At 45.3% G+C, this 26702-nt stretch overlaps 1 protein-coding gene across 2 annotated transcripts in view; it reads right to left on the reverse strand.

Moving 5' to 3' along the window:
• dnajb6b (DnaJ heat shock protein family (Hsp40) member B6b) overlaps nt 1-26702 on the reverse strand; it is a 182000-nt gene that overhangs the window by 146128 nt on the left and 9170 nt on the right. The window contains exon 2 of one of the 2 annotated variants that reach the window (XM_068015007.1): nt 3495-3570. The exons of the other annotated variant lie outside the window; for it this stretch is intronic. The gene's annotated coding sequence lies outside the window, so the exon portion shown is untranslated. The remainder of the gene's footprint in view (nt 1-3494; nt 3571-26702) is intronic. 2 annotated transcript variants of the gene reach the window in all.

Raw genomic sequence — 26702 nt, forward strand, 5'->3', positions numbered from 1 at the left:
CTGCTCTGTACTGGGAATTAGAAATTAGATTTATAAGTGGATGAGGCTTATTTTCCCTATAATTAAGTTATGGTGCATCACTGCCTCTGAACCCATGAAATCAGGAAATAGTTCCCAGTGAGGAAAGTTAACAGGATTGAAGTGCAAGAACATTCCTAGCATCCTAAAATTTACCTAATAAAATGCTTAATTAGTTCATATTTAGATAAAAACAGAAGTATAACTCTACCTATATTCAAGAGGGTAATTCTTTAGGTCAAGATGGAATCTCCTCCCAGAAAATACAATATGTCCAGAAAATTTCAATTCAATGACCAATATTGGAATCAGACACCATACAGTTTAACTTTAGTGAATGTCAAGATCTTTGTACATTTAATAATCAGGTGCTTAAGAAATGTGCATTTGGTGCTCAATTTACATTTTGATAATCTTTTGGCAATGTTGTAATTACATAGCAAATAGGAGCAGTAGGCCATTTGGCCCTGCTCTGCCATTAAAAAAAGATGATGGCTGATCGTCTAATGCAGTACCTTGTTCCCACTTTCTCCCCATATCCATAGACTCCTTTGGCATTAAGAAATCGATCTCCTTTTTGAATAAATTTAATGACTTGGCCTCCACAGGTTCACCACCCTCAGTGAAGAAATTTCTCATCTCAGTTCTAGATGGCAAACCCCGTATCCAAAGTCTGTGACCCCTGGTTCTGGGCTCCCCAGTCATCAGGAACATCCTCCCTGCAGCTAGCCTGTCTCATCCTGTTAGAATTTTATAGGATTCTATGAGATCCCCTCTCATTCTTCTATACTCTAGTGAATATAGGCCTAGTCAACCCAATCTCTCCTCATAAGTCAATCCTGCCATCCCAGGAATCAGCCTAATAATCTTCTTTGCACTCCCTCCATGGCAAGAACATCCTTCCTCAGGCAAGGAGACCAAAACTGCACACAATACTCCAGATGTAGTCTCACCAAGGCCCTGTATAATTGCAGTAAGACATACTTGCTCCTGTACTCAAATCCTCTTGCAATGAAGGCCAACATACCATTCGCCTTCCTAACTGCTTGCTGCACCGGAAGTTTGCTTTCAGCGACTGGTGTACAAGGACACCCAGGTCTCGTTGCACCTCCCTCTTTCCCAATCTATCACCGTTCAGATAATGATCTGCCTTTCTGTTTTTACAACCAAAGTGGATAACCTCACATCCATCCACATTATACTCATTTGCCATGCATTTGCCCACTCACCCAACTTGTCCAAATCACATTGGAGCCTCTTTGCATCCTCCTCACAGCTCACATTCCACCCCCCCCACCCCCAGGTTTTGTCTCATCTGCAAACTTGCAAATGTTACATTCAGTTCCCTCACCCAAGTCATTGATATATATTGTGAATAGCTGGATCCCAAGCACTGATCACTGCAGTACCCCACTAGTCGCTGCCAGCCACCTGGAAAAAGACCAGTTTATTCCTACTGTTCCTTATCTGCCAACCAATTCTCAATCCATGCCAGTATATTACCCCCAATCCCATGTGCTTTAATTTTGCACACTAACCTCGTATGTGGAGTTAGAATTGAGTTTTTTTTTTGATGAATTAAAAGGACATGAATTAAGATGGCTGTAGTTCAAATTATAGCAGCTATATCAAAATCAAGATTTATAAACCCAGAAGATAGCTATCTTTTAACTTTGCAATTAAATACACTGCCTAGCATTGTATTAGGGTATACAGACTAGGAAGATCCCAGGGTTTATCACTGATCTGTTCAGTGCATGAGGCCTAGACTGCTGAAAGCACAGCCATTAATGTTGGGGCAAAGATAGGGTGCACAAGAGGACAGCCATAGGAAAGCAAACTTCTCAGGAGCTGTAGGAGGTTCCAGAGATAGAACTAGATGCTCATGAGATATTTATCTAACAATTTCAAATCAGAGGCTTTGGGATAAAAACAAAGTTCTGGAAATACTCAGGTCAGGCAGCATCTGTGGAGAGAAAGTTAATGTTTCAAGTTAGATATGACTCATCTGGTTCTGATGTAGTGGCAATGTCACTGGACTAGTAATCCAGAGCTAAGGCTAATGCTCTGGGGATAAAAACAAGAAATGCTGGAACCACTCAGCAGGTCTGGCAGCATCTGTGGAAAGAGAAGCAGAGTTAACATTTCGGGTCAGTGACCCTTCTTCGGGTCCGAAGGGTCACTGTCCCGAAACATTAACTCTGCTTCTCTTTCCACAGATGCTTCCAGACCTGCTGAGTGGTTCCAGCATTTCTTGTTTTTATTTCAGATTTCCAGCATCCGCAGTATTTCGCTTTTATTATAATGCTCTGGGAATATGGGTTCAAATCCCACCATGGCAGATGGTGAAATTTGAATTCAATCAATAAAATCTGGAATTTAGAAAAACTAGTCTAATGATGGCCATAAACCAGTCAATTGTTGGAAAAGCCCTGATTGAGGTATACAAAATTACGAAGGGGATATAGGAAGAAATTTTTTCCCTTAGCGGAGGTATCAATAACCAGAGGGCATAGATTTAAGGAAAGGGGCAGGAGGTTTAGAGGGGGATTTGAGGAAGAAGATTTTCATCCAGAGGGTGGTTGGAATCTGGAACACATTGCCTGAAGGGGTTGTCGAGGCAGGAATCCTCAACATTTAAGATGCATTTGGATGAGCACTTGAAATGCCATAGCATACAAGACTAAGTGCTGCAAAATGGGATTAGGATAGGTGCTTGATGGCCGGCACAGACTCGATGGGCCGGTTTCTGTGCTGTACAGCTCCGACTATGATCTGGTTCACTAATGTCCTTTAGGGAAGGAAATCTGCTGTCCTTACCTGGTCTGGCCTACATGTGACTCCAGACCTACAGCAATGTGGTTGACTCTTACATGCCCTCTGAAATGGCCTAGCAAGCGACTCAGTTCAAGAGTAATTAGGGTTGGGCAATAAAGGCTTGTTTAGACAGCGACACCCACATCTCAAAAAAATAAAAAATCTGATTCGAAACATTAACTCAGTTTCTTTCTCCACAGATGCTGCCTGACCTGCTGGGTATTTCCAGAACTTTGTTTTTATTTCAGATCGTCAGTATCTGCAGTATTTTACATTTATTTTGGAGGCTTTGGGAGACTGGGAGCCAATAAAGGTCAAAGAATACAGTGACAAGGACATGATTATAGGAAGCAGAGTTTTGGATGAGAAGCTTAGAGGGTAGATGGATGACATTGGAATAAAATCTAGAGATGATAAGTTATAGGCAAGGGTTTTTAGCAGCAGATGGGATGAGTAGGGGCAGAGGCAGATGATTTACACAGGTCTTGTGATTGTGAAAATGAAGTCAGAATGATATGTTTAAAGGCTTTGGGTTGGAAAGCTAGATTGGAAACAGGGCAGTAATTTGCAAGGACAGGGGACAAAGGTTAGGTTAATGGAGGAGGGAGTGACTACGGCAGTTTTGAAAGGACACACTTTTTATATCTTCCAAAACCTACCTCTGACCAAGTTTTCAATCAACTTTCCTGAGCACTTTCCTTCTGCTCAAATCCTCCGATCCCACGGTAAAGAAACCTGGATAGTTACATAAAAGACGCTATAGAAAGCTGATCAAATTAAGTTAATGTGGCTCATGAAAGGACCAGAAATCAATTGCTAGTTTCTCTCCAAGTTTAGCTATAACCTTGGCATGCATTTAGAATCTGCAGATGTAGCAGTGCACAAGACAAATGTTAACATGTACTCCACTGAATGTTTATAAATCTAGGTATCATATACATACTTGCTAAATGTCGGAGTCTTCAATAAAGGCCCAAAAATACATTTTTACCAAATGCAGAATCATATCTTTGAGGCTCCAGGGCATTTATATTCTAAAGGGTTATCGGACATGCTTGGCATGGATCTATACATATTCTTGCAAACCAGTTATAAATAGAACAATGAGTCTTACAATTCCATACTGATCATTTGCACTTAGTTTTCCCACAGTCCCATGATTAAGTACATCTCATTCATAGTGCCATTATGTCTATTTTTAAATGACTGTTAAGATAGCAGCCAGCCTTGTTTATACTGGTATCCAACAATAATTCACAGCATTTTAATCTAAAAACATCCAAATGCACTTGGAAAGAGGAACATATGCCATGCAATATAGAAATTCGATGGGGTGATTCAAAGCTTGGTCAAAAAGATGGGTTTTGAGAAGATTTTTTAAAACAGCAGCGAAGCACGGGGATTGAACGAAAGGACCAGCTTGAGGGCTTGACGGGGTAGATGCTGAGAGGCCATTTCCCTTGGCTGGTATGAATTTATTTGGAGACCAGCAAAAAAAAAAAAATCAGGCTGGCTGACAAAGTGGGCAGCTATCTTAGTATCATTTCCCATAGCTGGAGAGCTAGTATCAGGATAAGGAGTCAGACATTTAGGACTGAGGACGAGAAAGTTCTTCACTGAGGGTGTAAATCTTTGGAATCCTTTACCTCAGAGGGCCGTGGATGCTCAGTCCATGAGTACACAAGACTAAGATTGATAGATTTTTGGGCACGAAGGGAATCAAGGGGTAGGGGAATAGGGCAGGAAAGTAGAGTTGACATCAAAGTTCAGGCACAATCTTATTGAATGGTGGAGCAGGCTAGAGGGGCTGTATAGTCTACCCCTACTTATGTTCAGAGGACAGTTAAGAGTCAATCACATTGCTGTGGGTCTGGAGTCAATGTGGTTGACTCTTAACTGTCCTATGAAATGGCCTAGCAAGCCACTCAGTTGTCAAGGGCAATTAGCAATGGGTAACAAATGCTGGCCTTGCCAGTGACACTTATCCCATGAAAAATTTAAAAAAACACAAGTCTGAAATGATTAGCACTGAAGTGCTAACCTTAACGTTACATTCAATGTACCAAACGTCCCACATCTAAACTTCTAAAATTAGAACTGTGCAACTGAAACTTCCATTCTTTTTGATTTATCTGAACGCAAATAAAATGGAGTTTTCAACAGATTCTACGCAGATTTCAATCTCAAGTGGTTCCCATTAGTTCCTACTTTCATATAACATGACGCCTCAATAGCTACAACAAACTTGTATCGAACCTTGGTTAGACCAAGCTTGGAGTGCTGTGTATAGTTCCAGACTCCATATTACAAAAAGGATAGAGGCAATGAAGAGGGTGTAAAAAAGATTTGAGCATCAGACCAGAACTGTGAGGTTATACCCATCAGACTGGGTTTCTTTCCTCTTGAAAAGATTGAGGAATGACCTAAAAGGTCTTGACACGATAGACAGTGTGCTTCCACTCGTGGGGAAGAGCAAAACTAGAACATAGAACAGTACAGCACAGTACAGGCCCTTCGGCCCACGATGTTGTGCCGAACCTTTAACCTACTCTAAGATCAAACTAACTACCTACCCTTCATTCTACTATCATCCATGTACCTATCCAAGAGTCGCTTAAATGCCCCTAATGTATCTGTTTCTACTACCACCGCTGGCAGCGCATTCCACGCACCCACCACTCTCTGTGTAAAGAACCTACCTCTGACATCTCCCCGAAACCTTCCTCCAATCACCTTAAAATTATGCCCCCTGCTGATAGCCCTTTCCACCCTGGGAAAAAGTCTCTGGCTATCCACTCTATGCCTCTCATCATCTTGTACCCCTCTACCAAGTCACCTCTCATCCTTCTTCGCTCCAATGAGAAAAGCCCTAGCTCCCTCAATCTTTCTTCGTAGGACATGCCCTCCAGTCCAGGCAGCATCCTGGTAAATCTCCTCTGCACCCTCTCTAAAGCTTCCACATCCTTCCTATAATGAGGCGACCAGAACTGAACACAATATTCCAAGTGTGGTCGAACCAGAGCCTTATAGAGCTGCAGCATAACCTCGCGGATCTTAAACTCAATCCCCGTTAATGAAAGCCAACACACTATACGCCTTCTTAACAACCCTATCAACTTGGGTGGCAACTTTGAGCGATCTATGGACACGGACCCCAAGATCCCTCTGTTCCTCCACACGACCAAGAATCCTGTCTTTAAGCCTGTATTCCGCATTCAAATTCGACCTTCCAAAATGAATCACTTCACACTTTTCCAGGTTGAACTCCATCTGCCACTTCTCAGCCCAGCTCTGCATCCTGTCAATGTCCCGTTGCAACCTACAACAGCCCTCCACACTATCCACAACTCCAGCAACCTTCGTGTCATCGGCAAACTTGCTAACCCAGCCTTCCACTTCCTCATCCAAGTCATTTATAAAAATCGCAAAGAGCAGAGGTCCCAGAACAGATCCTTGTGGAACACCACTGGTCACCGAGCTCCATGCTGAATACTTTCCATCTACCACCACCCTCTGACCTCTATGGCCAGCCAATATTCCCTGTATCCCATGCCTCCTTACTTTCTGAATGAGCCTACCATGGGGAACCTTACCAAACACCTTGCTAAAATCCATATACACCACATCCACTGCTCTTCCTTCATCAATGTGTTTTGTCACATCTTCAAAGAATTCAATAAGGCTTGTGAGGCATGACCTGCCCCTCAAAGCCATGCTGACTGTCTCTAATCAAACCATGCTTTTCCAAATAATCATAAATCCTATCTCTCCGAATCCTCTCCAATAATTTGCCCACTACCGACGTAAGACTGACTGGTCTATAATTCCCAGGGTTATCCCTATTCCCTTTCTTGAACAAGGGAACAACATTTGCCACCCTCCAATCATCCGGTACTACTCCAGTGGACAGTGAAGACGCAAAGATCATTGCCAAAGGCGCAGCAATCTCTTCCCTTGCTTCCCGTAATATCCTTGGGTATATCCCATCTGGCCCCGGGGACTTATCTGTCCTCATATCATTCAAAATTTCCAGCACATTCTCCCTCTTAACCTCAACCTGTGCGAGCATATCACCCTGTTCCATGCTGTCCTCACAAACGACCAGGTCCCTCTCACTAGTGAATACTGAAGCAAAGTATTCATTTAGGACCTCCCCTACCTCCTCCGACCCCAGGCACAAGTTCCCTCCACTATCCCTGATCAGCCCTACCCTCACTCTGGCCATCCTCTTGTTCCTCACAAGTGTAGAACGCCTTGGGATTTTCCTTAATCCTACCCACCAATACTTTTTCATGTCCCCTTCTAGCTCTCCTAAGTCCATTCTTCAGTTCCTGCCTGGCTACCTTGTAACCCTCTAGAGCCCTGTCTGATCCTTGCTTCCTCAACCTTAAATAAGCTTCCTTCTTCCTCTTGACTAGCTGTTCCACATCTCGTCATCCAAGGTTCCTTCACCCTACCATCCCTTCCCTGCCTCATCGGGATAAACCTATACAGCAGTCGCAAGTGCCCCCTAAACAACCTCCACATTTCTGTCGTGCATTTCCCTGAGAACATCTGTTCCCAATTTGTGTTCCCCAGTTCCTGCCTAATAGCATTGTAATTCCCCCTCCCCCAATTAAATATTTTCCCATCCCGTCTGCTCCTGTCCCTCTCCATGACTATAGTAAAGGTCAGGGAATTGTGATCACCATCACCGAAATGCTCTCCCACCGAGAGATCTGCCACCTGGCCTGGTTCGTTGCCAAGCACCAAGTCCAACATAGGCCGACTAGAGGGGAGACTATCTACATATTGAGTCAGGAAACCTTCCTGGACACACCTGACAAAAACTGCTCCATCCAAACTATTTGCACTAAGGAGGTTCCAATCAATATTAGGGAAGTTGAAGTCACCCATGCCAACAACCCTGTTACTTCTGCACCTTTCCAAAATCTGCCTCCCAATCTGTTCCTCCATGTCTCTGTTGCTATTGGGGGGTCTATAGAAAACTCCCAAAGTGACTGCTCCTTTCCTGTTTCTGACTTCCACCCATAATGACTCAGTAGACAAACCCTCCTCGACGACCTCCCTTTCTGCAGCTGTGATACTATCCCTGATTAACAATGCCACTCCCCCACCTCTTTTATCTCCCTCCCTATTCCTTTTGAAACATCTAAACCCCGGAACATCCAACATCCATTCCTGCCCCTGTGATATCCACATCTCCGTAATGGCCACAACATCGTAGCTCCAAGTACTGATCCATGCTCTAAGTTCATCACCCTTATCCCTGACACTTCTTGCGTTAAAATAGACACACTTCAACCCATCATACTGGCTGCAACTTTGCCCTGTCAACTGTCTAACCTTCCTCACAGATTCTCTGCACTTGGTATCTGCCTGTTCAACAGCTACCCCATCCACTGATCCGTGGCTCCGGTTCCCATCCTCCTGCCAAACTAGTTTAAACCCTCCAAGAGGCCAAGATCAAGAAATCAAAGAAAAGGGAATGGAGGGTTATGTTGATAGTTAGATAAGTAAGGATGGGAAGATGTTTGACTGGAGTATAAATGTCAGCATTGACTGGTTGGACTAAATGGCCTGTGTATTTTATGTAAAAAATCTACTTTTACTAGCAGCAATACAAAACAATTTTGAAGTACAAAATAAACCAATTTTATACGGGGAATTCATTAACTCTGAAGATACTTTCATGATTATACTGGGCCAGATTTCTAGCAAAATTCATTGAAAATTTCCCAATGGAGGAAAATTTAATTTTAAGTAGCTAAAAATGGTTGAGTGGGGCAATTTGGGGAGTCAGTTGAACTTCCTACTGGATCAGTGTGTAAATAGATGGCATGGGATCTGGTGCTAGATCAAATCAGGAAGGTTTCTGGTTCTATCTTGACCTGTGCTCCCAGCTGATCTCAGCTAAGGTGTCAAAAACTGATTTCAGCCACCTCAGCTGATGGGGATGGGAGAGGAAGAGGGATAAGAGGGGAAGAGAAAATAGGAGCTATGCCCAAGAATCACCACACCACTCCCTTCATGGAAAGAAAACTGGGAAAAATCCACAAGGACTGTGATGGCAGAAATATTGAGAGAAAACATTTAGCAAGACTGGACCCATCAGAAGAAAAAGATTACTTTATCAGATGGTCAGCTTAGGTCCCAAATTAGCGACATGAGGAGATTTTTTAGATTTAGGAGCAGGAAAACCAAACCCAAGAGGCTCCACTTGCCATTATGCTACAAAATTTAACTAGCTATATCAAAGTTTATGGATTAGGTAGCCAAAGTATGAGAAAATTTTAATAAAAAGTAGGAACTAAAGTCAACGTAAAGCAGCTTTATCTGCATCATTTCGTTCCCGTCCAAAATACTGCCCCAAAGACGCAGGGCTCCAAATTTTACCTAGTTAGCCACCTCACACCATCCCAACTTGAAATATATTGCCACTCCTTCATTGTCACTGGATCAAAATCTTGGAACTCCATAACAGCACTGTGGGTGTACCTGCACCAGATGGACTGCAGCAATTCAAGACAGTTCACCACCAACTTCTCAAGGACAATTAGGGATGGGCAACAAATGCTGACCTTGCCAGCGCTGCCCACGTCCCGTGAAATAATTTTTAAAAATTAATGGATCCAATCTATAGTTTACATTAAAATGATGCAAACAAGCAAGGGAAGGTCCATTCTCAGTATACAAACTCAGACCAACACATCATTCTGAATTTATTCAGTAGGGTCTATACATTTCTTTTTATACTCAACATGTAGACTCAGTATTGTGCTCCTTTCCTTGAGAGTTATGGTTTAGAAAGCAGCCCAAGTCCCAGTTAATACATTAAAGCCAGTTTTCTCATTATTCACTCTCCCTAGCCAGTTGCAGCTCTATAGACCCTCCCCTCCAGCTTAATTTTGCTTAAAATCATTGCAACACCATACAATCCTCCTTTAAAGTTTAGAACATAACAGCACATCTGAATCGTAAAACTCAATGGTACAATGTCTTAACTCAAAATAATTCATTTTCTAACTCTGGCATTTGTGTCCCTCTCTTCATTGCTAAACCATTGGTAGACCAACCGCCTTGGTTCTAGTCACTGAACACCATCCCTTAATCTCAAAATCAAAACCTTTAGCCACTCCTTTTAAGTATTTTTGGGTTCAACATCCATTTTCTTCACAACCAACTGTGAAGCACCTTGTGGTCTTTCAGGTTTAAAAAATACAATATATACCAAAATAGCATTTTGTGTTCACTTTCTCTTTATTTATTTAGAGATACAGCACTGAAACAGGCCCTTCGGCCCACCGAGCCTGTGCCGACCAACAACCACCTATTTATACTATTCCTACATTAATCCCATATTCCCTACCACATCCCTACCATTCTCCTACCACCTACCTACACTAAGGGCAATTTACAATGGCTAATTTACTTATCAGCCTGCAAGTCTTTAGCTGTGGGAGGAAACCGGAGCACCTGGCGGAAACCCACGCGGTCACAGGGAGAACTTGCAAACTCCGCACAGGCAGTACCCAGAACTGAACCCAGGTCGCTGGAGCCGTGAGGCTGCGGTGCTAACCACTGCACCACTGTGCCGCCCTAGACAGCCATTAGGCACTTTCAGTTGTCCCACATTGGCCTGCGAAAGAATGCCTGAGCTGCTCACTCCAATTATAGGTGCAGGTCAAGGTTCAGTCTCCCACTTGACAGCAAAACAGACCTTTCAGCGAATCAAGACAGAATTTTATTTATTTGGGTCCCACTCCAGAATGCATGACGTGATAGTGTAAGCACAAAGGACAAATTAGGGCCATATAACTTCAAAAATACAACTTCAAATTCTACTTAAGAACTCAACTAGGAGTGATAAGAAAGTAAAGCCTGGCTACCCAACATGAACCTGACCATGTGTCGGGCTGGGTCTATATTCTCCATCCAGCTTTTGGGCTCAGATAGGGTCGGGCTGGACTGTACTGTTTAGTTTCATATTGTTTTTGTTTCAATCTGCATTTAAAATCAATTAAGTTTATTATTTTCAGGTCATGTATTTAAAATAAAATTAAAGGACTCGGGCCCGGGTCGTGTTGGCTGCTATCAGGTTGGGCCCGGGTCGGATTTTAACTTTATAACCGAGCCAGGCTTTAAGATAAGCAGCCCCTAAACATTTGTGTTGAACTATTACAATTACCCACTTTTTCCCACTCCTTTTCCTCCTTTCCACCCACTCCCATCTCGTGGGCTTCCCTCGTGGTGAGGACCCAACACACTAATCCTCAACCATACCACTCATTGTACCAAAGCATGCTCCCACATATGCAAACATACACAACCGATGTTAATTCAAACATACAAATTAGGAGCAAGAGTACGCCACTCGGCCCTTCGAGCCTGCTCTGCCATTAAGTTCATGGCTGAACTGATTACTCCACATTTCCACCTACCCTCAATAATCTGCCACCCCCTTGCTTGTTAGAACATAAATGAATAAACCCAAAAAAAGGCAATAATGTAAAGTAAATAAAAGGGAGACAAAGATCAGATTTTCACACTTCTAATTGAATATTGCAAATAGTTCTCAGCTGCTCTACTGGCCACTGAAGATATGAAGTCCATTGCTATTTAGTCCCTTGGTTTGTAGAGGTGCACATTAGCAAATATACTTATCCTATATTAGCTATTGCTTTGTTTAACGTCAGATAAATAGCAGAAATGCAGTTGGTCAACCATTGGAAGCAGTGAATAATGGAATGGTTTGCAAAAGTGGTCAGTTTTAGCCTTTTTAAAAAAAAGATAATCCATGTGCTTCAGGGACAGGTTTTTTCGTATGATTTATCCTTTCATGTTGAAAAAGTAAATATTGTGTGCCTATTCCTGAGGCACAGTGTGGCTTTCGAGTAGAGATCCACCATTGACATGCTGTTCTCCCTTCGCCAGCTACAGGAGAAATGCCGCGAACAACAGATCCCCTCAACGTTGCTTTCACTGATCTCACCAAAGCCTTTTACCTCGTCAGCAGACGTGGTCTCTTCAGACTACTAGAAAAGATCAGTGTCCACCAAAGCTACTAAGTATCACCTCATTCCATGACAATATGAAAGGCACAATTCAGCACAACAGCGCCTCATCAGATCCCTTTCCTATCCTGAGTGGCGTGAAACAGGGCTGTGTTCTCGCACCTACACTGTTTGAGATCTTCTTTTCCCTGCTGCTCTCACTTGCGTTCAAGTCTTCAGAAGGAATTTTCCTCCACACAAGATCAAGTGGCAGGTTGTTCAACCTTGCCCGTCTAAGAGAGAAGACCAAAGTACGGAAAGTCCTCATCAGGGAACTCCTCTTTGCTGACGATGCTGCATTAACATCTCACACTGTAGAGTGTCTGCAGAGACTCATTGACAGGATTGCAGCTGCCTGTAACGAATTTGGCCTAACCATCAGCCTCAAGAAAACAAACATCATGGGACAGGACATCAGAAATGCTCCATCCATCAATATCAGTGACCACGCTCTGCAAGTGGTTCAAGAGTTCACCTACTTCGGCTCAATTATCACCAGTAACCTGTCTCTCAATGCAGAAATCAACAAGCACATGGGAAAGGCTTCCACTGCTATGTCCAGACTGGCCAAGAGTGTGGGAAAATGGCGCACTGACACGGAACACAAAAGTCTGAGTGTATCAAACCTGTGTCCTCAGTACCTTGCTCTCACGGCAGCGAGGCATGGACAACATGTCAGCCAAGAGCGACGTCTCAATTCATTCCATCTTCACTGCCTCTGGAGAATCCTTGGCATCAGGTGGCAGGACCTTATCTCCAACACAGAAGTCCTCGAGGCGGTCAATATCCCCAGCATGTACACCCTACTGAGCCAGCGGCACTTGAGATGGCTTGGCCATGTGAGCCACATGAAAGGTGGCAGGATCCCCAAGGACACATTGTACAGCGAGCTCGTCACTGGTATCAGACCCATCAGTTGCCAGTGAGTGATCGCCAGAGCTGGCAGGCAGCCATAAAGGCAGGGCTAAAGTGTGGTGAGTCAAAGAGACTTAGCAGTTGGCAGGAAAAAAAACAGAAGCGCAAGGGGAGAGCCAACTGTGTAACAGCCCTGACAACCAATTTTATCTGCAGCACCTGTGGAAGAGCATCACTCTAGAATTGGCGTTTATAGCCACTCCAGGCGCTGCTTCACAAACCACTGACCACCTCCAAGCGCTTACCCATTGTCGAGACAAGGAGGCCAAAGAAAGAAGACAATTCCTCAATCACAATTGTTACAGCATAGGATGCTGCCAGTTGGCCTGTCATGTCTGCGTTGGCTCTCCGAAAGAGCAATTTACCTAGTGCCACAGCCTATAGCCCTGCACATTCTTCCTTTTCAGATAACAATTCAATTCCCTCTTGAATGCCTTGATTGAGCCTGCCTCCACCAACTCAGGCAGTGCATTCCAGATCCTAACCACTTGCTGCATGAAAAAGTTATCATGTCGCCATTGCTTCTTTTGCCAATTAGCTTAAATCTGTGCCCTCTTGTTCTCGATCCTTCCACCAATGGGAACACTTCTCCCTATCTACCCTGTCCAGACCCTGATTTTGAATACTCCTCAACTTTCTCTATGGGAAACAGTCCCAGCTTCTCCAATCTGTCCACCGAACTCAAGTTCCGCATCCCTGGAACCATTCCCATGAATCTTTCCTGCATTCTCTCCAATGCCTTCACATCTTTCCTTAAGTGCGGCACCCAGAACTGGACACAATACTCCAGCTGAGGCCAAACCAGTGTTCCACACAAGTTTAACATATCTTCAATAATAAACGCTGGAAATACTAGCAGGTCTGGCAGCATCTGTGGAGAGAGAAGCAGAGTTTAAAGTTTCAGGTCAGTGACCCTTCTTCTGAAGGGTCACCGACCTGAAATGTTCACTCTGCTTCTCTCTCCACAGATGCTGCCAGACCGGAGTATTTCCAGCATTTGTTTTTATTTCAGATTTCCAGCATCTGCAGTATTCTGCTTTTATTTAACATAGCTTCCTTGCTTTTGTACACTAAATCCCTATTAATGAAGCCTAGGATGCTGTATGCTCTATTAACTGCTTTCAACCTGTGCTGCCACCTTCAATGATTATGCACAGACATCCAGGTCCCTTCTGCTCCTGCATGCCCTTAAGAATTGCACCTTTTTTTTAAAATTACAGAATCACAGAATACAGTGCAGAAGAGGCCCTTCGGCCCATTGAGTCTGCACCGATGCATTAAAAACACCTGCCCTGTCTACCTAATCCCATTGCCAGCACTTGGCCCATAGCTTTGAATGTTATGACGTGCCAAGTGCTCATCCAGGTACTTTTTAAAGGATGTGAGGCAACCCGCCTCCACCACCCTCCCAGGCAGCGCATTCCAGACCGTCACCACCCTCCGGGTAAAAATGTTCTTCCTCAAATCCCCCTGAAACCTCCCACCCCTCACCTTAAACTTGTCACCCCTCATAACTGATCCTTCAACTAAGGGGAACAGCTGCTCCCTATCCACCCTGTCCATGCCCCTCATAATCTTGTACACCTCGATCAGGTCACCCCTCAGTCTTCTCTGCTCCAGCGAAAACAACCCAAGCCTATCCAACCTCTCTTCATAGCTTAAATGTTCCATCCCAGGCAACATCCTGGTGAATTGCCTCTGCACCCCTTCCAGTGCAATCACATCCTTCCTATAATGTGGCGACCAGAATGGCACACAGTACTCCAGCTGTGGCCTTACCAAAGTTCTGTACAACTCCAACATGACCTCCCTGCTTTTTTAATCTATGCCTCGATTGATAAAGGCAAGTGTCCCATATGCCTTTTTCACCACCCTATTAACCTGCCCTTCTGCCTTCAGAGATCTATGGACAAACACGCCAAGGTCCCTTTGTTCCTCGGAACTTCCCAGTGTCAGGCCATTCATTGAATACTTCAGTGTCACATTACACCTTCGAAAGTATATCACCTCACACTTTTCAGCGTTAAATTCCATCTGCCACTTTTCTGCCCATTTGACCATCCTGTCTATGTCTTCCTGTAACCTAAGACACTCCACCTCAGTTAACCACTCGGCCAATCTTTGTGTCATCCGTGAACCTACTGATCCTACCCCCCACAGAGTCATCTATGTCGTTTATATAAATGACAAACAATAGGGGACCCAGCATTCCACCAACCTATACTGTTTTTAAGTTCTACACTATCCTCCTCACAGTTCACAATATTTCCAAGTTTCACACCTGCAAATTATGAAATAGTGCCCTATACACCAAATCCTAGGTCATTAATATCTATCAGGAAGAGCAAAGGTCCTAACACCAACTCAGAACTCCACTGCAAATCTTTCTCCAGTCTAAAAAACATCCATGAACCACTACCATTTCCCTGTCACTCAGCCAATTTCGTATCTACGTTGCTACTGTCCCTTTTATTCCATGAGCTGCAAGTTTGCTCACAAGCCTGTTACATAGCACTTTATCAAATGCTTTTTGGAATTCCATGTACACGTCAACACCATTGCCCTGACTCGAAACGTCAACTCTTGCTCTCTCCACAGATGCTGCCAGACTTGAATATTTCCAGCACTTAGTTTTTCTTTCAGATTTCCAGCATCCACAGTATTTTGGTTTTATTTCCTTCAGCAGAGAGCTGGGTCCGTTTCTGGTGTCGAGGCTTTTAAAAAAAACTTTTTTTTAAAAAAAGGACTCATTGGGAAGCCTGAAGTGCTGAACCTTGTTTTTTTTTCCACTGGGGTCATTGAAAGGACACTTGACAGAAAAGAATCAAGGAGTGCTTAAAAAAAAAACCTCTATTGGAGATCACCTGCCTCAAGATAAATAAACAGGAACCTTGGGGAGACCTTTATAGAGAAGCCACTTGTCAAGGTATACGGAAGTCAGGAGGTTGACCTTCTGTTTTGGGGTTTGGATTGTTTTCAGTTCAGTTGGGGTGTGAATGGTTTTTAAAGACAGTTGGTGTTTTGCCTGCCAAGGAAAAAGACACCCCTGCTCATCTTTCCAGCACCTCTCTAAGAGTCCATGAGAAGTCCAGTATGTCAGCTCCTCTTTCCTCCTGTCTTTAGGAAAACTCTGCAAATCAAGTGTGTGCTAGCTGAAACCCAGATGCCACATTTCTCCTGGAAAAACCTGCCAGATTAATTCTTGACACCGCCTGAAATGAACTGTTCCAGAAAAGATCCCAGTGATCGGTCACCATATACCTGGATGCCAGACCAAAAGGGACAATATCCTTCCATATCTTTTTGTCTTTAAGAATTAGAAAGTATTTGGCGAAAGTATTCTGTCTTTTTCTTGTATTAGCTCTCTGCAGAGAGAATTTATATATTTTTTTTTGCAGTGAGGGCTTTTAGAAGGGAACTTTCATATTTCAATATGTGTGTTAATGCTTTGTTTCGTTACTGGATAACCCTTGTTTTGTAATACTGATAATTTTGTTGTTTATTGAAGAAAACTGGTGCAGTTTATTCGGAGATAAAGATTAGAGCATGTGATTGACTGCATTGGTAACTGGGTAAATACTTAAATATATGTTGTGACCTGTGGAGAAGTGGAACTACAAAAGACATTGCACGCCTCCTACTTCAGTCGTAACCCTGGCCGGAGCAGAGATCACCTGTACAAAAGGTAGGTACTGCTCAAAATTAAAATCAAGGCCAGGGTGGACTTCCGGACTAGATGTGATCACCTAGAAGGCAAACTCAGAGGGGAATTTCTCAGATCTCCCACCCACAAATTGGCCCAGGATTTTAACTGCTTCTCCTGGGTTTTCAGGTGGAGAGTTTTTGTATCGTGATGCACAAGCTCGACAGACCACAGAGCTTTTCCTATGCAACCTAATTCTAGCTTCCAGTCGAGTCCAGCTTCAAACTGGGATTTTATCAGTGGCTGTCCTCTGCATTTTTTGCAAGGAGACCAAAACTGGATACATGACTAACTGAAGTCGAATACCAAAGTCTTCTACAAGAAAATAATATGCTTAATCATAGTTAGTCTAGTGGTGATCATGAAACCATTGTCATTGTTGTAAAAATCCATCTGGTTCACTAATGTCCTTTAGGGAAGGAAATCTGCCGTCTTTACCTGGTTTGGCCTACATGTAATGCCAGACACACAGCAATGTGATGGACTCTTAACTGCCCTCTGAAATGACCTAGCAAGCCTCTCAGTTCTACAAAGTGCTACAAAAGTCTAAGAAAAGGAAAGAAAGAAGCTCTGAGGGTAGCAAGGGCACAAAATGTACTGTGGGAGGGGGAGCTCAATGTCCACCACCAAGAGTGACTCGGTAGCACCACTACTGACCGAGCTGGCAGAGTTCTAATGGACATAGCCGCTAGACTGGGTCTACGGCAGGTGGAGAGGGAAGAGGGAAAAACCTACTGACCTATACCTCACTAATCTACTTGTCACAGATGCATCTGTCCATGACAGTATTCGTAGGAGTGATCACAGCACAGTGCTTGTGGAGACAAAGTCCCATCTTCACACTGAGGGTACCCACCACTATGCTGTGTGGCACTACCACTGTGCTAAATGGGATAGATTTTGATCAGATCTAGCAACTCAAAACTGGGAAATCCATGAGGTACTATGGGCAATCAGCAGAACTGTACTCAACCACAATCTGTAACCTCATGGCCCAGCATATCCCCCACTACCATTACAATCAAGCCGGGGAACCACCCTGGTTCAATGAAGAGTGCAGGAGGGCATGCTAGGAGCAGCACCAGGCATGCCTAAAAATGAGATGTCAGCCTGGTAAAGCTACAACAGGATTACTTGCATGTCAAACTGTAGAATCAACATGCAATAGACAGGGCTAAGCGATCCCACAACCAATGGATCATGTCTAAGCTCCGCAGACCTACCATACCCAGCCATGAATGGTGGTGGACAATTAAACAACTGACAGGAGGCGGCAGCTCCACAAACATCCTTATCCTCAATGATGGGGAAGCCCAGCACATCAGTGCAAAAGGCAAGGCTGAAGCATTTGCATCCATCTTCAGCCATAAGTTACTAATGGACAATCCATCTCTGCCTCCTCCCAAGGTCCCCAGCATCACAGATGCCTGTCTTCAGCCAATCCGATTCATTCCATATGAGATCAAGAAAAAGGTGAAGGCACTGGATACTGCAAAGGCTATGGGCCCCAACAGCAATAGCACTGGAGACTTGTGCTCCAGAACTAGCCACGTCCTTAGCCACGCTGTTCCAGTACAGCTACAACGTTGGCATCTACCCAGCAACATGGAAAATTTCCTAGATATGTCTTGTGCACAAAAAGCAGGAGAAATCCAACCTGGCCAATTACTGCCCTATCTGCCTACTCCCGATCATCAGCAAAGTGATGGAAGGGGTTATCAATAGTGCTATCAAGCGGCACTTGCTCAGCAACGGCCTGCTCACTGACGCTCAGTTTGGGTTCCACCTGGGTCACTCAGCTCTTGACCTCATTAGAGCCTTGGTCCAAACATGGACAAAAGAGCTGAACTCCAGAGGTGGGGTGAGTGTGACTGCCCTGGACATAAAGGTAGGATTTGACAGAGTATGGCATCAGTAAGCCCTAGCAAAACTGGAGTCAATGGGAATCAGGGGGAAAACTCTGGGCTGATTGGAGTCAGAAAGGAAGACAGTTATGGTTGTTGGAGGTCAATTATCTCAGTCCCAGGAAATTACTGTAAGAGTTCCTCAGGGTAGTGTCCTTGGCCTAACCAACTTCAGCTCAGCTAACCCAATGACCTTCCCTCCATCATAAGGTCAGAAGTGGGGACATTCGCTGATGATTACACTATGTTCAGCACCATTCACGACTGCTCAGATACTGATGCAGCCCCTCTCCATATGCAGCAAGATCTGGACAAAATTCAGACTAGGGCTAAGTGGCAAGCCACACTGGCACCATGCAAGTACCAGGTAATGACCATCTCAAACAGGAGAGAGAATCTAAGCAACTCCTCTTGACGTTCAATGGCACTTCCATCACCGAATCCCCAACTATCAACATCCTGGGGTTCACCATTGACCAGAAACTCTACTGGGCCAGCAACATAAACGCTTTAGCTACAAGTGCTGGTCAGCTGCTGGGAATTCTGCAATGAGTAGCTCACCTCCTGACTCCCCAAAGCACGCCCAACATCAGCAAGGCACAAGTCAGGAGTGTGATGGAATACTTTCCACTTGCCTGGATGGGTGCCGCTCCAACACTCAAGAAGCTTGACACCATCCAGGACAAAGCAGCCCACCTGACTGGCACCCGATCCACCACCTTCAACATTCACTCCCTCCACCACTGACATACAATGGCAGCACTGTCAACCATCTACAAGATGCACTGCAGAAATTCACCAAGGCTCCTTCGACAGCACCTTCCAAACCCTGAACTCTAACTCCTAGAAGGACAAGGCCAGCAGATGCATGGGAACACCACCACCTGCAAGTTCCCCTCCAAGCCACACACCATCCTGACTAGGAATTATATCGCCTTTCCTTCATTGTCACTGGGTCAAAATCCTGGAACTCCTTTCCTAACAGCACTGTTGATGTACCTACACCCCAAGGACTGCAGCAGTTCAAGACGACAGCTCACCAGCGCCTTCTGAAGGGCAATAAAGGATGGGAAATCAATGCTGGTGCAACCAGCAATGCCCACATCCATGAATAAATATATAGTCGATGCAATTGAACAAAGCAAAGTGAACAGGAACTAAACATACAGGCAATTCCAGATGCACCACTAAATATACTTTCCTGAACGCATCTCCTTTACTTTCAAAAGGAGAAAGTAGAAGTCTATTAAAAGCAAAACTTGACACCAGTTTAAGGGCAAAACAAGCAAAAGTCACACGAGAAACTTAAAAAAAAACACGAATGCTTCGGATCTGGAATGCACTGCCCGACCGTGTTGGAGACGGATTCAATCGACATCTTCGAAAGAAAACAGGATAATTATCTGGAGAGAAAATTTTCAGGGCTACAAGGAAAAGGCAGGAGAGTGGAAGTAGGTGAACTGCTCTTGTAGAGAGCTGGCACGGACAAGATGGGCTGAATGGCCTCCTCCTGTGCTGTAACCATTCACGAAGGAAGTAAAAACACCACCTAGGAGAACTTGTATAAAGTACTCCCTCACCTAAAAATCTTATGAGCTCTACCAGATAGAATTAAAGTAGGGGAGCTATGATAAAATTTCCTATCAACATGATTAAAACAAAGTAGCTTTCAGTGCATAAAAATTCATTTTAAAATTCACAAAAGGAGATATGTGTGGAGTTTGCAAGTTCTCCGTGTCTATTTGGGTTTTTGCCGGGTACTCCGGCTTCCTCCCACCACCAAAAGACTTGCAGGTTGATAGGTAAATTGGCCATTATAAAATTGCCCCTAGTATAGGTAGGGGAATATAGGGACAAGTGGGGATGCGGTAGTGTGGTAGGAATATGGGATTAGTATAAATGGGTGGTTGTTGGTCGGCACAGACTCGGTGGGCCGAAGGGCCTGTTTCAGTGCTGTATCTCTAAATAAAAAAATAAAATGTCAGATGGCCAAAAGCTTCGTTAAAGTGTTAAGTTTAAGGAGTTTAAAGGAGAAAAGTGAGATGGAGAGGCAGAGAGAAAAAAAGAGGGTATTCCAGAGTTTGGAGCTGAGGCAACTGAAGGCACAACCACTAATGGTAAAGCAATTGAAATCAGGGATGCACAAGAGGCCAAAATTAGAGGATCATAGGGGCCTTGGAAGGTTGTGGGGCTGTAGAAGAATACAGAGATAGGGAAGGGCAAGGCCAAGGAGGGATTTGAAAACAAGGATGAGAAGTTTAAAATCAAGACTTGACTTTACCAGTAGCCAATGTAGGTCAGCAAGCACAGGGGTGATAGGGGAACGGGACTTGGTGCAAGTTAAGACATGGGCAGCAGAGTTTTGGATAACCTCAAGTTTACGGAGAGTAAAATGTGGAAGACCAGCCAGAGTGCATTGAATAGCCATGCCGAGAGGTGACTGCTAAGCACGAAATGAGGGTTTCAGATGAGCTGAGACAGGGTTGAAGTTGGGCAATGATACGGAGGTGGAAATAGGTAGTCTTAGTGATGGCAGGAATGAGGTCAGAGGTTCATCTCAGGGTCAAATATGATACCAGAGTTGTGAACAGACTGACTTGATTGCAGTCTGTTGCCAGGGATGGTCAGTAGCTAGGGAAGAGAGTTTGGTCCAGCGACCGAAAACAATGGCTTCAGTCTTCCCAATATTTAATTGAAGGAAATTTCTGCTCATCCAGTACTCAAAGCTGCATAAGCAGTTTGATAATTTAGCAACAGTGAAGCAGTCGAGAGAAGTGGTGGAGTGGTAGAGCTGAGTGTCGCAGCGTACATGTGAAATCCAACGCCATGCTTTCGGATGTTGCCGAGGGGCAGCGTGTAGATGAGAAATAGAGGGGGCCCAAGGATAGATCCTTGGGGGACACCAGAGGTAGAGGTGTGGGAATGGAAAGACAAGCCATTGCAAGTGAAATACAATTAGATAGATAAAAATGGAACCAGGTGAGAGCAGTCCTACCCAGCTGGATGACAATGGAGAGGCATTGGAGAACGGTATGGTCAACCATGTCAAAGGCTGCAGACAGGTGGAGACAGACGAGGAGGGAAAGTTATCCTATGTGACCATGACAAAGGTTGCCACTTGTGACTTTGATAAGAGTTGTTTCTGTATGTAGCAGGGGTAGAATCCTGATTTAATGTAATAAAACATCCAAGCTATATAAATGCTATTGTTAGAAGCATACTACATTGTGCAGCACAACAGCTAGAAATTGCAACACATTTGCCACATATTCACACAAAGTTACTCTACAGAATGTGTTTTCCAATAAAATAAGGAAATGAATCCTGTTGCTAATGTGATTTTCAAACTTTTATTGGGAGGCAGATACCACTCTGCAACTATCAACAGTCCCAAGGACTCCCTGTGCTAACTTTCTGCTATCTATACAAAAGAAACATTACAAAATTATAAGCTAGTGATTGAGAAAATAAATCTGCATGTCTGTTGGAAACAAATCTGTATATCTGATGGAGGATCATGGACCTGAAACGTCAACTGTTTCACTCTCCACAGATACTGCCTGACCTGAACATTTCATAAATTCAGAATGGTTACAGCACAGAAGGCAGCCATTTGGCCTGTTGTGTTTTGCCAGCTCTCTGCTAGAGTTACTTAGTCCCACTCACCAGCCTTTCCCCCATAGTCCTGCAAATTTTTCCTACTCAGATAATTATCCAATTCTCTTTTGAAAGTCACAATTGAATATGCCTCCACTGCACTCTTCGGGCAGTGCTTTCCAGATCATAAGGGAAGTTTCTCCTGGTCTCTTTGTTGCTTCTTTTTCCAATCATCTTAAATCAGTGTCCTCTGGCTCTCAACCTTTCCAACAGGATCAGTTTCTCCCCATCTGCTTTGTCCAGAAGCCTCATGATTTTAAGCACCTATCAAACATTCTCACCTTCTCTCCAAGGAGAACAACCCAAACTTCTCCACTTTATTCACGTAACCAAAGTTCTGCATCCCTGGAACCATTCTTGTGAATCTTTTCTGCACATTCTCTGATGCCTTCAAATTCTTCCTAAAGTGTGGTGCCCTGAACTGGACACAATTCTCCAGTTGAGGCTAAACCAGGGCTTATAATTTCCTTAATACCTAAATGAGCCGCATGGAAGATGGCAGGATCCCCAAAGACACATTGTACAGCGAGCTCGCCACTGGTATCAGACCCACCGGCCGTCCATGTCTCCGTTATAAAGACGTCTGCAAACGCGACATGAAATCGTGTGACATTGATCACAAGTCGTGGGAGTCAGTTGCCAGCATTCGCCAGAGCTGGCGGGCAGCCATAAAGACAGGGCTAAATTGTGGCGAGTCGAAGAGACTTAGTAGTTGGCAGGAAAAAAGACAGAGGCGCAAGGGGAGAGCCAACTGTGCAACAGCCCCAACAAACAAATTTCTCTGCAGCACCTGTGGAAGAGCCTGTCACTCCAGAATTGGCCTTTATAGCCACTCCAGGCGCTGCTTCACAAACCACTGACCACCTCCAGGCGCGTATCCATTGTCTCTCGAGATAAGGAGGCCCAAAAGAAAGAGAATATAATAAAAACAAAATACTGCAGATGCTGGAAATCTGAAATAAAAAGAAATGCTAGAACTACTCAGCATGTCTGGCAGCATCTGTGGAGAGAGAAGCAGAGTTAACATTTCAGGTCAGTGACCTTTCATCAGAACCTTATAACTTCCTTGCTTTTATACTCTATGCCCCTACTTATAAGCCCAGGATCCCATATGCTTTACAAAGTGATTCCTGACAACGCAGCGGCCCCCTGACATCAAGAGTGTGCCAAACTGTGCACATGCGCAGTTACATCTTGCCAGGACTAGGTGGCGCATGCGCAGGATGACATCACACAGCATCAATGTCATCGTGTATCCGACGTCTGGTCTATCTTGACACATGCACGATAAGAACATAAGAACTAGAAGGCGGAGTAGGCAATTCACCCCCCTCAAGCCTGCTCTGCCATTCAATACGATCATGGCTGATCTCATCTCGGCCTCAACTCCACTTTCCAGCCTGTTCTCCATAACCCTTCAACCCATTACTAATTAAAAATTTGCCTATCTCCACCTTAGATTTACTCAATGTCCCAGCATCCACCACACTCTGGGATAGTGAATTCCACAGACTCACGATCCTTTGAGAGAAATAATTTCCCCTCATCTGTTTTAAATCTGCTACCCCTTATCCTAAAACTATGACCTCTCATTCTAGAATGCCTCACCATAGAGTCGTATAGCATAGAAACAAGCCCTTCGGCCCACCGCATCCATGCCAACCATAATGCCCATCTATATTAATCCCACCTGTCTGCATTAATTCCATAACCTCTATGCCTTGCTCATTCAAGTACCTGTCCAGATGCCTTTTAAATGTTGCTACTGTTCCTGGCTCCACCACCTCCTCTGGCAGCAAAATGCCAAATTGCCCTGGATTCCATGGGCTCTTACCTCCTTGACCAATCCCGATCTCCGTCACTTGCTCCTGCCCCACTGGCCGCTACCCCCCCCCCACCACCAGCAACTCGCTCCAGGCCTCGACACTTCCCACCCCGAGATGCTTGATGCTTGCTCCAGACATCGATGCTCCCCACTACTTCCCCGTCTGATTGTTCCTTGCTTCGCGCCACCCCGCTCTCCGGCCACTCGCACGGGGCTTCCACACCCGCCTTCCCCTCCTCCAGCTGCTAGCTCTAGGCCGTGCCGCTCCTCTTCTCTTGGCCACTCGCTCTGATGTCGCCTCATCACCCCCTGCAGCCAGTCTTGCTTCTTCGGGCAGCGCGCGGAAACTGATGAAATGTGGGAGCGAGCGGCCGAGAGGAAAAAAGCAGTACGGCCTATAACTAGCGGCTGGAGGGGGGCGGGGAGTGAGCGAACAACCGGAGAGTGGGGTGGAACGAGTGGGGAATAATCGCCCAGGGAAGCTGGGGGGGGGGGGGGGGGGGGGGGGCAGCAGCAAGGTCTGGAGTGAGCAGCCGACGGAGGGGAAGCGGCCGGTGGAGAGAAGGAGAAGGCGAGTTGCCGGGGGGGGGGGGGGTGGTGAAAGAGCGGCCAGTGGGGCGGGAGCTAGTAGCTGCATTCAGGTGAAATCAGTCCTGCTCAATCATATAAACGAATCATGGTAACGAATGGGCAACACATTTTACACTCTACCCGATTTTCGTTTCCGACTAGTGTGCCAATTCACCATCTCCAATGGTGATCCAATGGCCTCCCCGCGAGTGGCTCTCTAGCAGAGCAAGACTACACCTTCTTCTGGCAGGGCAGGGATCCTGAAGAACCAAGACAGCATGGAGTGGGCTTCGCCATCAGAAACTCCTTGCTCAGCATGATAGAGCCTCCCTCAAATGGCTCGGAACGCATACTGTCCATCCGACTGCTCACCACCTCTGGTCCAGTACACCTACTCAGCATCTATGCTCCAACACTCTGTTCCGCACCTGAAGCTAAAGACCAGTTCTATGAACAACTCCATATCATTAGCAGCATCCCCAACACCGAACACCTATTCCTGCTGGGGGACTTTAATGCCAGGGTTGGGGCCGACCATGACTCATGGCCCTCCTGCCTTGGGCGCTATGGCGTTGGAAGGATGAATGAGAACGGGCAGAGACTGCTTGAGTTGTGTACCTATCATAACCTCTGCATCACCAACTCGTTCTTTCACACTAAACCCTGTCACCAGGTTTCATGGAGGCACCCAAGATCACGTCGTTGGCACCAGCTAGACCTCATTGTCACAAGGCGAGCCGCCTTAAACAGTGTTCAAATCACACGCAGCTTCCACAGTGCGGACTGCGACACCGACCACTCCCTGGTGTGCAGCAAGGTTAGACTCAGACCAAAGAAGTTGCATCATTCCAAGCAGAAGGGCCACCCGCGCATCAACACGAGCAGAATTTCTCACCCACAGCTGTTACAAAAATTTCTAAATTCACTTGTAACAGCCCTTCAAAACACTCCCACAGGGGATGCTGAGACCAAGTGGGCCCACATCAGAGACGCCATCTATGAGTCAGCTTTGACCACCTACGGCAAAAGTGCGAAGAGAAATGCAGACTGGTTTCAATCTCATAATGAAGAGCTGGAACCTGTCATAGCCGCTAAGCGCATTGCACTTTTGAACTACAAGAAAGCCCCAGCGATTTAACATCCGCAGCACTTAAAGCAGCCAGAGGTACTGCACAAAGAACAGCTAGGCGTTGCGCAAACGACTACTGGCAACACCTATGCAGCCATATTCAGCTGGCCTCAGACACCGGAAACATCAGAGGAATGTATGATGGCATGAAGAGAGCTCTTGGGCCAACCATCAAGAAGATCACCCCCCTCAAATCTAAATCGGGGGACATAATCACTGACCAACGCAAACAGATGGACCGCTGGGTTGAGCACTACCTAGAACTGTACTCCAGGGAGAATGCTGTCACTGAGACTGCCCTCAATGCAGCCCAGCCTCTACCAGTCATGGATGAGCTGGACATACAGCCAACCAAATCGGAACTCAGTGATGCCATTGATTCCCTAGCCAGCGGAAAAGCCCCTGGGAAGGACAGCATTACCCCTGAAATAATCAAGAGTGCCAAGCCTGCTATACTCTCAGCACTACATGAACTGCTATGCCTGTGCTGGGACGAGGGAGCAGTACCCCAGGACATGCGCGATGCCAACATCATCACCCTCTATAAAAACAAAGGTGACCGCGGTGACTGCAACAACTACCGTGGAATCTCCCTGCTCAGCATAGTGGGGAAAGTCTTTGCTCGAGTCGCTCTGAACAGGCTCCAGAAGCTGGCCGAGCGCGTCTACCCTGAGGCACAGTGTGGCTTTCGTGCAGAGAGATCGACTATTGACATGCTGTTCTCCCTTCGTCAGATACAGGAGAAATGCCGTGAACAACAGATGCCCCTCTACATTGCTTTCATTGATCTCACCAAAGCCTTTGACCTCGTCAGCAGACGTGGTCTCTTCAGACTACTAGAAAAGATCGGATGTCCACCAAAGCTACTAAGTATCATCACCTCATTCCATGACAATATGAAAGGCACAATTCAACATGGTGGCTCCTCATCAGAGCCCTTTCCTATCCTGAGTGGTGTGAAACAGGGCTGTGTTCTCGCACCCACACTTTTTGGGATTTTCTTCTCCCTGCTGCTTTCACATGCGTTCAAATCCTCTGAAGAAGGAATTTTCCTCCACACAAGATCAGGGGGCAGGTTGTTCAACCTTGCCCGTCTAAGAGCGAAGTCCAA

Source organism: Heterodontus francisci, chromosome 2 (assembly GCF_036365525.1).
Source record: "Heterodontus francisci isolate sHetFra1 chromosome 2, sHetFra1.hap1, whole genome shotgun sequence".
NCBI lineage: Eukaryota > Metazoa > Chordata > Chondrichthyes > Heterodontiformes > Heterodontidae > Heterodontus > Heterodontus francisci.